Here is an 11,835-nt window from a genome sequence, read left to right on the forward strand (position 1 = left end):
CTGGAGGAGGTGGAGGATGAGATGGGACCCTATTTATTATTACCTCTCCTGCTGCTGCTGCTGCTGCTGCTACTCCTGCTACTACTTCTACTCGTATGATGAGGGTCTTAATTTGAATTTTGCCTAGAAACAGACCCTGAGACAAGGATTGAAGTGCATGTGGTTTATTCAGGAAGCCCAGGGAGGACTGGTAAAAGAGAGGGGAAGTGAGACAGGGAAGAGAAGGCAGCCCACAGAGGGTGTGGTGCCAAGCCAGACTCCCCCATGGATAACTGGAGCTTCACTGGGGACTCTGGGAAGCACTAGGGAAAATGCACCGGATAACCCCATCCAAGTGCGAGAGAGCTGGTGTTTACACATGATTAGCGGGTGGCTGTTGGAAAAGGGGATGGCTATATTTCCCTGCTCCATCCGTTATGCCATGGGCATCATCAGAGCAGGCTCTGGCTGCCAGGAAAGCCACAGGCAGAGCAATACAGATGGTAGAAGGATGCAGGTGGAAGGTACCAGCTGCAAGATGGCCTTGCTGCCATGGCTGCTGTGCATCGTGAGCTCATCATGGACCAGCACTGGGCTAAGCACTGCCTGCACAGCCCATTTCAGCAGCCCACACGGAGGTATTTATGAGAAACTGAGTTCCAGACAGGGTGAGGAATTAGGCCAGGTTAGACTATAGAGAATGACCCAGAATCTGTGTTAGCCACGGGCTTCGACCAGGGGCCACACTCACAGGCGTGGGCCGGCTACCCATGATCCACCACCTCTATCCACAGCTGTTCCTACTCGCCCCACCTCCTACTCCAGACCTGAAATATCCCCAGGACGGAGTCTGGGTCCCGATCAAGGTAAACGTGTTCCATACCTGAAAGGAGAAACACACTTTTGGGACTCGAAAAAGCCAGTGGCAGAAAAGACAGAGCAACTCAATGGATGGATGGATGGATAAATGCAATGGAGCCTGTCCATACAACTGGATGCGATTTGGCCATAGAAATTAATAGAGTACTGACCAGAGCCACAGCATAAATGAACCTAGAAGATGTTATACCAAGTAAAAGAAGCCAGACACAAAAGACCACATACCCTATGATTCTGCTCATGTGAAATATCTGGAATGGGCAAGTTCACAGAGGTGGAAAGTAGTTCATAAAGGTTACCAGGGACTGGGGAATGGAGGGAAATGGGAAGTTATTGGTTAAAGGGTACAAAGTTTCTGTCTGGAGTGAGGAAAAAGTTTTGGAAATAAATAATGGTGATGATTGCACAGCATTGTGAATATACTTGATGCCATCGAATTATACACCACAAATGATTAAAATGGCAAACTTTATGTGATCTGTATTTTATCACAATTAAAAAATTTTAATTTAATATACTACAAATCATTGATTTGTCTATCTTAAGTGTGTACTGCAGAATATATGAATTTATATCTCAGGAAAGCTGTTTAAAAAATCCAGTAGCAGGTGTCGATACAAAGACAGGCCTTCAACCCCTGCTTCCTCTCACTGCTGCTACTATTTGTGGAAAGAAAAGCAGGTCCTGTTGGAGGGTAAGGGTCATAGCGGTCATCACCACACTCAATAGGATACTGTCTGGGCAGGCAAATGTTGGGACTCACAGAGGATCCAGGAGGGGCAAGACTGTGTGGGGGAGGGGGATGGAGGCTACCCCAGAAGGCCACATCCCTGCAGGCCACTGCAGAGGCCCAGAAGACCAGACTTGGCGCCCTGGCCCAGGAAATGGTCAACTAAGAGGATGGCTAACTCATTGCAATATGACACTTCCCTCAGCCAGGATTGCTTAAATAAGTTTTTTTTTTCCTAGTAAAAATATGCTTGTTTTGTTTTCTGATTATATACAAATGCCTGGTAATTGTCAAAGAAATTGCAACAATATAGACAATTATAGGGAAGAAAAATCACCTAAATTCTATCACTGACATTTTGGAGACCATCTTTTCAGGTATCTCTTTAAACATTTACACATCAACAAACAGTAAATGGGATCATATACAAGCACATTAAATCATGGAAACTTTTCTTTTGCTTATCTTCTCTCTCTCTGTCTCTCTCTCTCTCTTTCCCTTCCATCTCTTCCCTCTTTTGTCTTCCCCCATTTCTGACCACAGTTAACAGCCTGGTATAGGCCTCAGCCCATTCCTTCTCTACTCATATTATCTTGAACAAATATATAGCTATATAATCTCATTATCTATTGCTACCTAACAAATTATCCTAAGCTAAATGACTTGCAACACAAGTATTTTATTTTTTATTTTATTTTATTTATTTATTTATTTATTTATTTATTTATTTATTTATTTATGAGAGACACACACAGAGAGAGAGAGAGGCAGAGACACAGGCAGAGGGAGAAGCAGGCTCCATGCAGGGAGCCTGACGTCCATGCAGGAAGCCTGACGTGGGACTCGATCCCAGATCTCCAGGATCAGGCCCTGGGCTGAAAGAGGCACAAAACCACTGAGTCACCCGGGCTTCCCTGCAACACCAGTATTTTAGTAAGCTCATGGTATCTGTGGGCCTGGAATTCAGGCAGGGCACATTCTTTGTTCTACATGTGTGAGGCCTCAGCCAGGAAGATTTGAACAGTGACAGGCAACTAGAATCATCTAGAGGCTTCTCCATTCACATATCTGCTGTTGGGACTTGGATGTCTTGAAGGCTGGGCCCAACTGGAACACCTGAACACAGCCTTGCATGTGGCTTGGGCTTCCTCACAGCATGGCTGCTAATTTATGCAAGTAAGGTCCCAAGAGGAACCATCTGGAGAGGAAGAGTTTCAAGAGCCTCATAGTCATGGACAACCCTTTTCTCTCCATTCTGTCAGTTAAGAGTGAGTCATAAGGCCAGCCCAAGTTCAAGGACAGGGGAATTAGACCCCCCCCAACCCCAGCCCTTGGCAGGGGAGTGAGAAGGTCACACTGCCAAAGAGCTTGTGGGATAGGAGATAAGGTTGCAACCATCTTTGGAACATAGAGTTGTCCTCACTGTAACTATATCTATGGCTAAACACACACAATCTTGAATGTAAGATCATGTTATAAAACTTCCTCTGGCTCTGCCTTCCTTAATGCTCAGTCTTAGAGCGAGTCACGTGGTAAGGCTCCATCCACTGCTTTCATGGCAGCCGTGAGGATGTAGCACATACGTTCAGCTACTTGCCCTGTCTGCAGTGTTTGGCAGGGTCCTCAGTAAAGCTCCTGCCTCCTCATATCATATAGGTCAGACTGTGCTGTATGGAACATAAGCAAAGTAGAGAGTGACATGTCATCCAAGGCCACAAGGCAGTTGGAGGACCTCTTTCTGCACTGGCAAAACTTATTCTTAAACACAAAGGTGATAGCGTAGGAGCCTAAGAGAGAACCTGCCTGAGTGCTGTGCTCCTAGATGGAGACGTGACCAGGGAGGGCAGGATGGCAGTGTCTTGGCTGAGAATGAGCAAGAGTGACCCTGTGATACTTCTGCAAGTGTGCAACTTATACTTGCCCCTGATCACAGAGCATGGAAATCTGTGTCCCTGGTTCGCCAGGCCTTGATGATACCTTGTTGTTCAGGGATCAATCCAAAGTGGAGGAAGCCCAGAGCTCTGGTGGCAGTTTAACCTGCTGGTAGACCAGTGACACGGGAGGAAGCAAATGGCTTCTAGAATTTGTTGCTGTTTGAAGAATGGCAGTGGTAGCAAGGAATAGGTATATATGGAGCTAATGAGATTCAGGCTTAAAACCCTTCCCTTGCAAGGGCACGTTACAACACCTGCTTCTAACGCTTTTGTGGTAGTTTTGAATTCTCTTCATAAAGAGCATCCCCCACGTCATATAAGCTTCAGATCCTGCAAAACCAGGACCAACCCCTGGGAAGTGCAATCCGGAAATGTACTTAAGGCAGGGTGCTGAGTCTGTAACTTTGAAACTTCTAACAATTCATTCCCAAAGGACAGGGATGGAGAAAACCAGGGCTGCAAATTTAGTTGAATCTTTGTTAGCTTGTTCTTATTTTTGTCAGGGACACAAAGGTGAGTGATGGGAAAGAATTTGGGAAATGGGAAATGTATTTGCTGCTATCAGATTATTAAAAATAAATACTTATCATACCATATTGGTTTCCCAGATCCAAATGCAAATGTGGGCGGAGATCCAGGCCTTGGAATACAGCCCTCCTTAAAAAAGGCAATTATAAGATTTCATTTTCAACAGTGTCTTTTATTGTCAAGCCCTTTGGCAAAGAAGTTGAAAGCAAGCCAAGCCTGTAATGGCTGCAGTGACGAGTGGCATGCTAATTCATGGATTCTCATTCCCACCGCAGAAGTCACAATCTTGGACACTTCCTGAACACCAGAAATCAACACATCAACCTACTATGCTCAAAGCTGTGCCCTGATGGAAACAGACTCCGCAGACATGGCTGTTGCAAGCAGGAAAGGAGGTCACTAAAAAGGGGTTGGGTAGCTCCAGGATCACAGGCGGGATTTGGCAGAGACTAGTTCAGAGTCAGCCACAGGCCTGGTGTGAGTTGGCCTTAAAAATTGGCCCTAAAATTCCAATGGATTGGGCTTTGCTTTAACCCTTGATACAGGTCACTGGCCAATGTGCATGGTCGCTGATGCCGTGGCAGCTAGTGTTACCAATAATGCTAAAATGGACTCTACTTGGTGCCAGTGTTGTGAAGCTACTGGTTCGGTAGGAAATGGCAGAGGTGGAGGAGACACTGAAGCGATTTCAGAGCCAGAAGGGAGTACAGGGCATCATCATGGTGAACACAGAAGGTATTCCAATCAAGAGCACCATGGACCATCCCACCACTACACAGTATGCCAACCTCAGGCACAGCTTCATCTTGAATGCCCGGAGCACTGTACATGAAATTGACCCCCAGAATGATCTCACCTTCCTTCGAAATCACTCCAAGGAAAATGAAATTATGGTTGTACCAGATAAAGCCTATTTCCTGATTGTGATTCAGAATCCAACTGAATAAGCCACTCTCTTGGCTTCCTGCATCATTCCTTAATGTAATAGCCCCTAAGAGTGATGATGTTAACCATGTCAACAAACTGGCAGGTAGAAATCACCATAGAGCCTACATAGACTGATCTAGTGCCCAAAGTTATCAAAGTCAACCCTCTGCTGGCCACTCACCCTTGAATTCTTGGGAGGACCTTCCGTCCTCACCTCCAGATTTTGGAGCAAGAGCTTTGAGCAGCCCACACACATGCTTCCTTCTGTCTGACCTTCAGTTCACTTTGTGCCCCTTGGAAAAGTCTGTTTTTCTTTAACTAAAAATAAATAAAATGCTTTAAAAAAATAAAATAAAATGGACTCTACTGGCCTGGCTTGTTCCAATCACCAGCTCACAATGTACAGCTCCATTTGGGGCTGGGTGTATCAGATTGGTCAAGCCTGGACTTGATGATTATAGGCTAGTGGCAAGGGAAGCTGGGAAAGTGACACTTGGGCTTTTTTTTTTTTCTTTATGTAGGAGGCATGGTTCAAAACCATAGGAATAGACAAGAGATTTGAACAGACCCTTCACAAAAGCAAATACATGGAGCACCTGGGTGGCTCAGTGGATGAACTTCTGCCTTTGGTCATGATCCTGGAGTCCTGGGATCAAGTCTTGCATCTGGCTCTCCACAGGGAGCCTGTTTCTACCTCTGCCTATGTCTCTGCCTCTCTCTGTGTTTCTCATGAATAAATAAATACAATCTTTAAAAAAAAAAAGCAAATGCATGAATAGCCAGCAAGCACATGAAAGGAGGGTCAACATCGTTACTTAGCAGGCAATTGCAAACTAACACTACAGTGAGATGCTACTCTACATCCACCTGAGTGGCTAAAACTTAAGACCAACAACACCAAATGTTGACAAGGATCTGGAGCAACTAGAACTCTCATATGTTGTCAACCAGAGCATAAAATGTGACAACCACTTTGGAAAAACAGCTTGGCAGTCTCTTATGAAGTGAAATATACACTTATACAAATCACGATTCCATTCCTAAAGACTCAAACCAAAGACAGTTCAAATGCTCATCAACAAATGAACAGATTGACAAATTACAAATTGTGATACACCCATGAAATGGAATACTGCTAAATGTTAAAAAGGAATGCAACACAATGGATGAATCTAAAAACATCGAGGTTAGTGAAAGAAGCCCATCCAATAGGAGTACCTCCAGTAAAATTCCATTTTATTTACACTTTAGGGAAAAGAAATCTTTTCCATTGGATTAGACAGCAGATCAACGGTTACCTGTAGCCTGGGGTGAGAGTGTGTTTAGTGGAAAGAGGCTCAATGAGGGACCCTTATGTGCTAATGGAAATGTCCTACATCTTGATTGTGGCAGTAATTTTGTGTGTATATACAGTCAAAACACATCCAACAAAAATGTGTGCATTTTATTGTATGTAAATTGTACCTCAACAAAATTTATTTTTGAGAAGCATTAGGAAAATATGGGGGCCTACTCTCAGATAACTTACATTTCCTAGGGGAGTCAGGGGAAACACACCTTACTGAGCCCCTGTGATGAGCCTTCAGTATTAAATGTGTGACCTCATTTAATTCTTCATAATAATCTGAGATATTTTTTCCCTCTTACCAATGAGAAAATTAGACTCTAGAAAAACTGTCACTTATCACAACTAATAAAATGTTAAATAATTAATTTCCAAAAAATAGCTTATTCACTTCACCAACATTTATGGAGTGCCTACTGCTCACAAAGCTATGTGCCAGAGTTCTGAGCTCCCCCATCCAGGAACTCAGAGCTGGTGAGTAAGAGTCATCGCAGAGAGCTGCAATCCAACAGGGGATGTGTGGGTGTGGGAGCAGTGCTGCACAGATCAGGGGAGGCTCCTTGAGTTTCAAAGTATTAGTGGGAGGGATTTACAGATTTGGGAAGATGGGAGTGTGAGGGCAGCAGAGAGAGAGGGGTTTTACAGCTGTCTAGAACTACCCAGATGGGCCTGGGCACAGCTTTCCTGTGGATAAATATGATGTGGACAGGGCAGCCCTGGTGGCGCAGCAGTTTAGTGCTGCCTGCGGCCCAGGGTGTGATCCTGGGGACCCGGGATCGAGTCCCACATCGAGCTTCCTACATGGAGCCTGCTTCTTCCTCTGCCTCTCTCTCTCTCTCTCTCTCTCTCTCTCTGTCTATGAATAAATAAATAAAATCTTTAAAAAAAATGTATGGTGTGGACAGGTGGAGGAACTCAGGTCACACAGGCTCAGAATTGTTACAGTAGGAACTAGGGAGTCATAGCAGGTGTTTGAGCAGCACAGTGATGTGATCAAGGAGCAGATAAGGAAAGATCTTCCTTTCAGTGGCATTCATCTGGAAAACTCCTTGTCCATTCTAGGCCAGCTCAGATTCCACCTCTTTGGAGAAATCATTAAAAAAAAAAAAAAATCATAGTGGGCAGCCTGTGTGGCTCAGCGGTTTAGCGCCGTCATCAGCCCAGGGCGTGATCCTGGAGACCCGGGAGACACAGGATTGAGTCCCACATTGGGCTCCCTGCATGGAGGCTGCTTCTCCCTCTGCCTGTGTCTCTGCCTCTCTCTCTCTCTCTCTGTGTGTGACTATCATAAAAAAAAAAAATCATAGTGTAAGGCCACACGGAGAGCATCATCTTAAGGTTTACATTATATCACAATGTAAATACATCACAATGTATCACAATCAAAACAGCAATAGGATTTATTGAGCGCATATTATATGCTAGGCATTCGGCGCACATTATTTAACTTAATGCCCCTAGAAACAGGTTTTGTTATCCTCTCCTTCTTGTGAATGAAGATGCTAGAGTAGAAAGAGATTAACTTCTACTCACGAGGCTGGTAAATGGCAGAGCCACAGTTTGAAGCCTGATCTGTCCAACTCCTGATATTTCACAATGAAACTTTTTGATTATGAGAGCAAATTTCTCCGATTGGTCCTACAGGGCTTACCCATCAGGATCAACAGGCTTGCTGGGGAACCTGGTCTGACCCCTGGTTGATGTCCCTGCCTGGTCCTGCAGGGAGATGCAGCCAGGAGCTCTGTCACCACCCCATACCTGGGGGCACGCCACTTGTATGCAGGATTCCCTCTCCTGCCTTCCAGACCCTCCTCTACACTCCTCCAAGCTGCTCTCTATGCTGGCCATATCCTGAGGCTCCCTGCTTCTTGTTGGGTTTGACAATGGGAAGCCTGGTAGGTGATGGAGTGAAGGAAGAAAGTGGGGTCTGGGCATTCGTTTCTCAGCTGTCTGTCATCAGAGTCTCCACCAGCTGGCTGCTTCTTTGACCAGGGCCACAGGACCCCTCTGATACCAGTTTCAGTGACCATGCCCTTTCCTAGCCCATCCCCCATGTCTACAGGCAATCATGGAGCCCAGGGCACTGCCTCAGTCTCATGGTTTTTCTCTCCCCTGCTCATACCTCTGATGCATTTCTAGTAAGCTCTTCTCAAATAGTCCTATTGTTTGCTGTTCCTAAATGCTATTGGTTTCAACACATCTCTCCTTTCTAACCACACTCAGCTTCTCCTTGTGTGGTCCCTTAAAGTTTAGGTAGTTTGGTACCTAAACTCCACATATGTGGATCATCTGCCTAAGCCAATCAGGTCCTGGCCGGGTTGGTCCGTTCAGAGTGGAGCTCGGGACTCTTTGATGGTTGTGGGAAGCTGTTCCCCCTCCCCCACCTTCCCTCACTCCCTACCATGAGAAGGAGGAGGCCTGCAGCCACACATGTCCTGCCAGCCATCCTGTGACCATGAGGAAAACCAGTGTGAGGAAGAAGCCAACAAACAGTGGAAGGGAGATGTGAGAACAGCAGAGAAATTGGGTCAGAGCCTGCTTGGAGAGCCCTCCCACAGGATTCTTCATTTTTTTTTTAAGTTATTTATTTATTTATTTATTTATTTATTTATTTATTTATTTTATTTATTTAGGGGGGGGAAGGAGGGGCAGAGGGAGGGAGAGGGAGAAAATTGTAAGCAGATTCTGTGCTGACATTGGAGCCCAACATGGGGCTTGATCCCATGACCCTAAGATCATGACCTGAGCCAAAACCATGTGCCAGATGTTCAACCAGTGGAGCCACCCAGGCAACCCCATAGACTCTTTAGTTTTGTAAGATGACAGAAGTTGCATATGCTCAAGCTAGTTTGCATTGGATTTTCCACCATTTGCAAAATATACCCTCAAGAGATTTATTAACGACAGTCCCAAACCACTTTACCTTCCTCCTCTTTTCTCCTAATGGATTCTTTTTTTTTTTTTAAGATTTTTTATTTATTTATTCTTGAGACACACACACACACACAGAGAGAGAGAGAGAGAGAGAGAGAGGGAGAGAGGCAGAGACACAGGCAGAGGGAGAAGCAGGCTCCATGCGGGGAGCCTGATGTGGGACTCGATCCTGGGTCTCCAGGATCACGCCCAGGGCTGAAGGCAGCGTTAACCCACTGAGCCACCCAGGCTTCCCTCCTAATGGATTCTACATTGCTCTTCACCCATTTGCATTTCTCTCTTAGATGTGCAGCCGATTAGATCACTTCTAGAATGAAACCCAGGGCTTATCTTGTGTAAGCAACCACCTTCATCTCAGGCCATGCAATCACTTTTATTCTTACCCCAGAGTCTGGCACCGTCTTCCATTAACGTGTCAGCATGGAGCTCCCTGAAATAAACTGCCGGAGCACAATTGTTGAGCTGGGCTAATTAAAGATGTGTATCATTGGTGGAATTGTCTCTTTGGAACCAAAAAATTAATTATGTTTCTTTGGCCTGGTGACCAGATGTGGAAAACAAACCAACAGATACACATAATTGTTTGCTATCTACTGTTCTAATAAATTATCTCCAGAACTCATTTGCTTTTTCAGATTCTGTGGGTACCAGAGGATGAATGTTCAATGGGATCTGAAGAAACGGACCTCACATGGTCGGCAGGTTCTTGGAAATGCTCATGCTTCTCCCGGGGTATGCAACTAGGAAGGAGATGCAGGTACTGGAACTGAAGGAGGGCCATGTCTCAAGGAGGGTCCCTAACTCTGCAGATCAGAAGTGTGTCTGTTTGTTGGCATCAAACCAGGGAAGTGGGAGTTTCTGTGAGAGGACCAAGATGTCTGTGACCTGTTCTTCTGAAGAGCAGTAGCTTCCAGAAGGGGCCTCAACGTACTCCTCCATGGCCCTTCCTCACTTACTCCAGGTGTGGGCAGTCCAGCATGAGCTGGACAGAGGCTGTATTTTGAGGGTATATTTTACAGATAGTGGAAAATGCAATTATGGGGCTGGCCACTTTCAAAGTTAGAGGAATAGTCCACAAGACCACCCTCACTTCTGACACCAGTGCCCCCAAGACTACTGGTTCAATAATTCACAATAAGGACTCACAATTTGTCAAGGACATCTACACACAAGGTCAGGGTTTATTACAGTGAAAGAATACAGGTTAAAATCAGTGCAGGGAAGAAGCTCATGGAAGAGTGTAGAAAAATCCAAACATGGGATTTCCAGGTGTCACCCACCGGTGGAGTCAAGGGCAGTGCTAATATGTCTCAGCAACATGGGACGATACGCATGAAGTATTGCCAACCAGGGAAGCCACCCAGCCTTGGTGTCCAGAGTCTTTACTGGGGATCCATAACACAGACATGGTTGACTCCTCATGTGGCCAACCTTGGTTTCCAGCCTGTCTGAAGGTCAAGTTGACCCTTTGTGACCTCAAAGCCCCCACCCTGGATCATATTGTTAGACCATTTGCCATGGCCCAAGGCCACTAGGTAAACAAAGGCATTCTTATCAGGCAGGACATTCCAAGAGCTCAATGGATTTTTGGGCATATATACCGGAAGGTCACCACCCAGATGAAAACACAGAATGCCTTGTCCCTTTCTATCTTTCTAACAGAATCCCACCCAGTTAGTGGGGTTACCACCAGCCTGTCTCCTCCTAAAAGGCCTCAGGGACCTTCCACAGCCTGGATCTCACCCCCTCACCCCCTATAGCCCCACCCCCACCCCGCAGAGGGCAGCCGACACAACAGGATCAGCTACAAACCCATTGGGAATTTTGCACAGAAGCCTACTCCAAAAATCCCAGCTCATTCCCTCAAACAGACTCTCCCTCTAGGGTTTCAAAGCGCCTACTCAAGGGCCAGGATGAATCAACCTGACTTGGCAAATGAATAACAAGTGTGTCTCCCCAGAGTCACTTGAGCACGAAACAGCCAAAAAGTCCTGGGTGTCTGTTTCTCAACCTTTTCACCAAATTCCAGACTGGTTCATACAATGTGGACCTAAGGTAACTACAGAAGTCATGTCCCAGGGAGTAATTAGAACTTCAGAATTTTAGGGGGTCTGACAAGGTGGTAGCCTGGACCAAATCCCTTTTTTACAGGTTGGAGGAATGGCTCAGAGGAGGGAGCAGGCTTACTGTTCCATCCTCCCTGCCAGCTTCTCTCTCTGCTTTCGGGTAGATCCAGTAGTTAAGGGTTTTACAATTAATGTAATGAATGTCATTCCGTGGGCCTTCTGCAAAATTGCCAGCTTAAAAAGGCTAAAGTCAGATCTTGTCTGATCCATTTTAAGCTCTGTGATTAACCAACAACACGGCTGGAAGCCACACAAGGTACAAGAAATGCTCCCAGCCAGCACGAAGCTTTCAGTGACATTTGCGGATGAGACGTGAGGGGGCCACAAAGATTGGGGCACTGCCTGACTTCCGGAAGGAAGGGCAAGATTGCAGAGTCCCAAAAGAGATCCCAGATCGCCAAGTTCATGGAAACAGACACCCTACTGAGGTGGCTTTCAGGTGCACACAGTGGA

At 45.8% G+C, this 11,835-nt stretch overlaps 1 pseudogene; it reads left to right on the forward strand.

Moving 5' to 3' along the window:
• Positions 1-4,705: 4,705 nt before the first annotated feature.
• LOC112909961 (dynein light chain roadblock-type 1 pseudogene) lies at positions 4,706-5,048 on the forward strand (annotated as a pseudogene).
• Positions 5,049-11,835: the final 6,787 nt, after the last annotated feature.

The sequence above is a fragment of the Vulpes vulpes genome, chromosome 3, assembly GCF_048418805.1.
Source record: "Vulpes vulpes isolate BD-2025 chromosome 3, VulVul3, whole genome shotgun sequence".
NCBI classification, from domain to species: Eukaryota; Metazoa; Chordata; class Mammalia; order Carnivora; family Canidae; genus Vulpes; species Vulpes vulpes.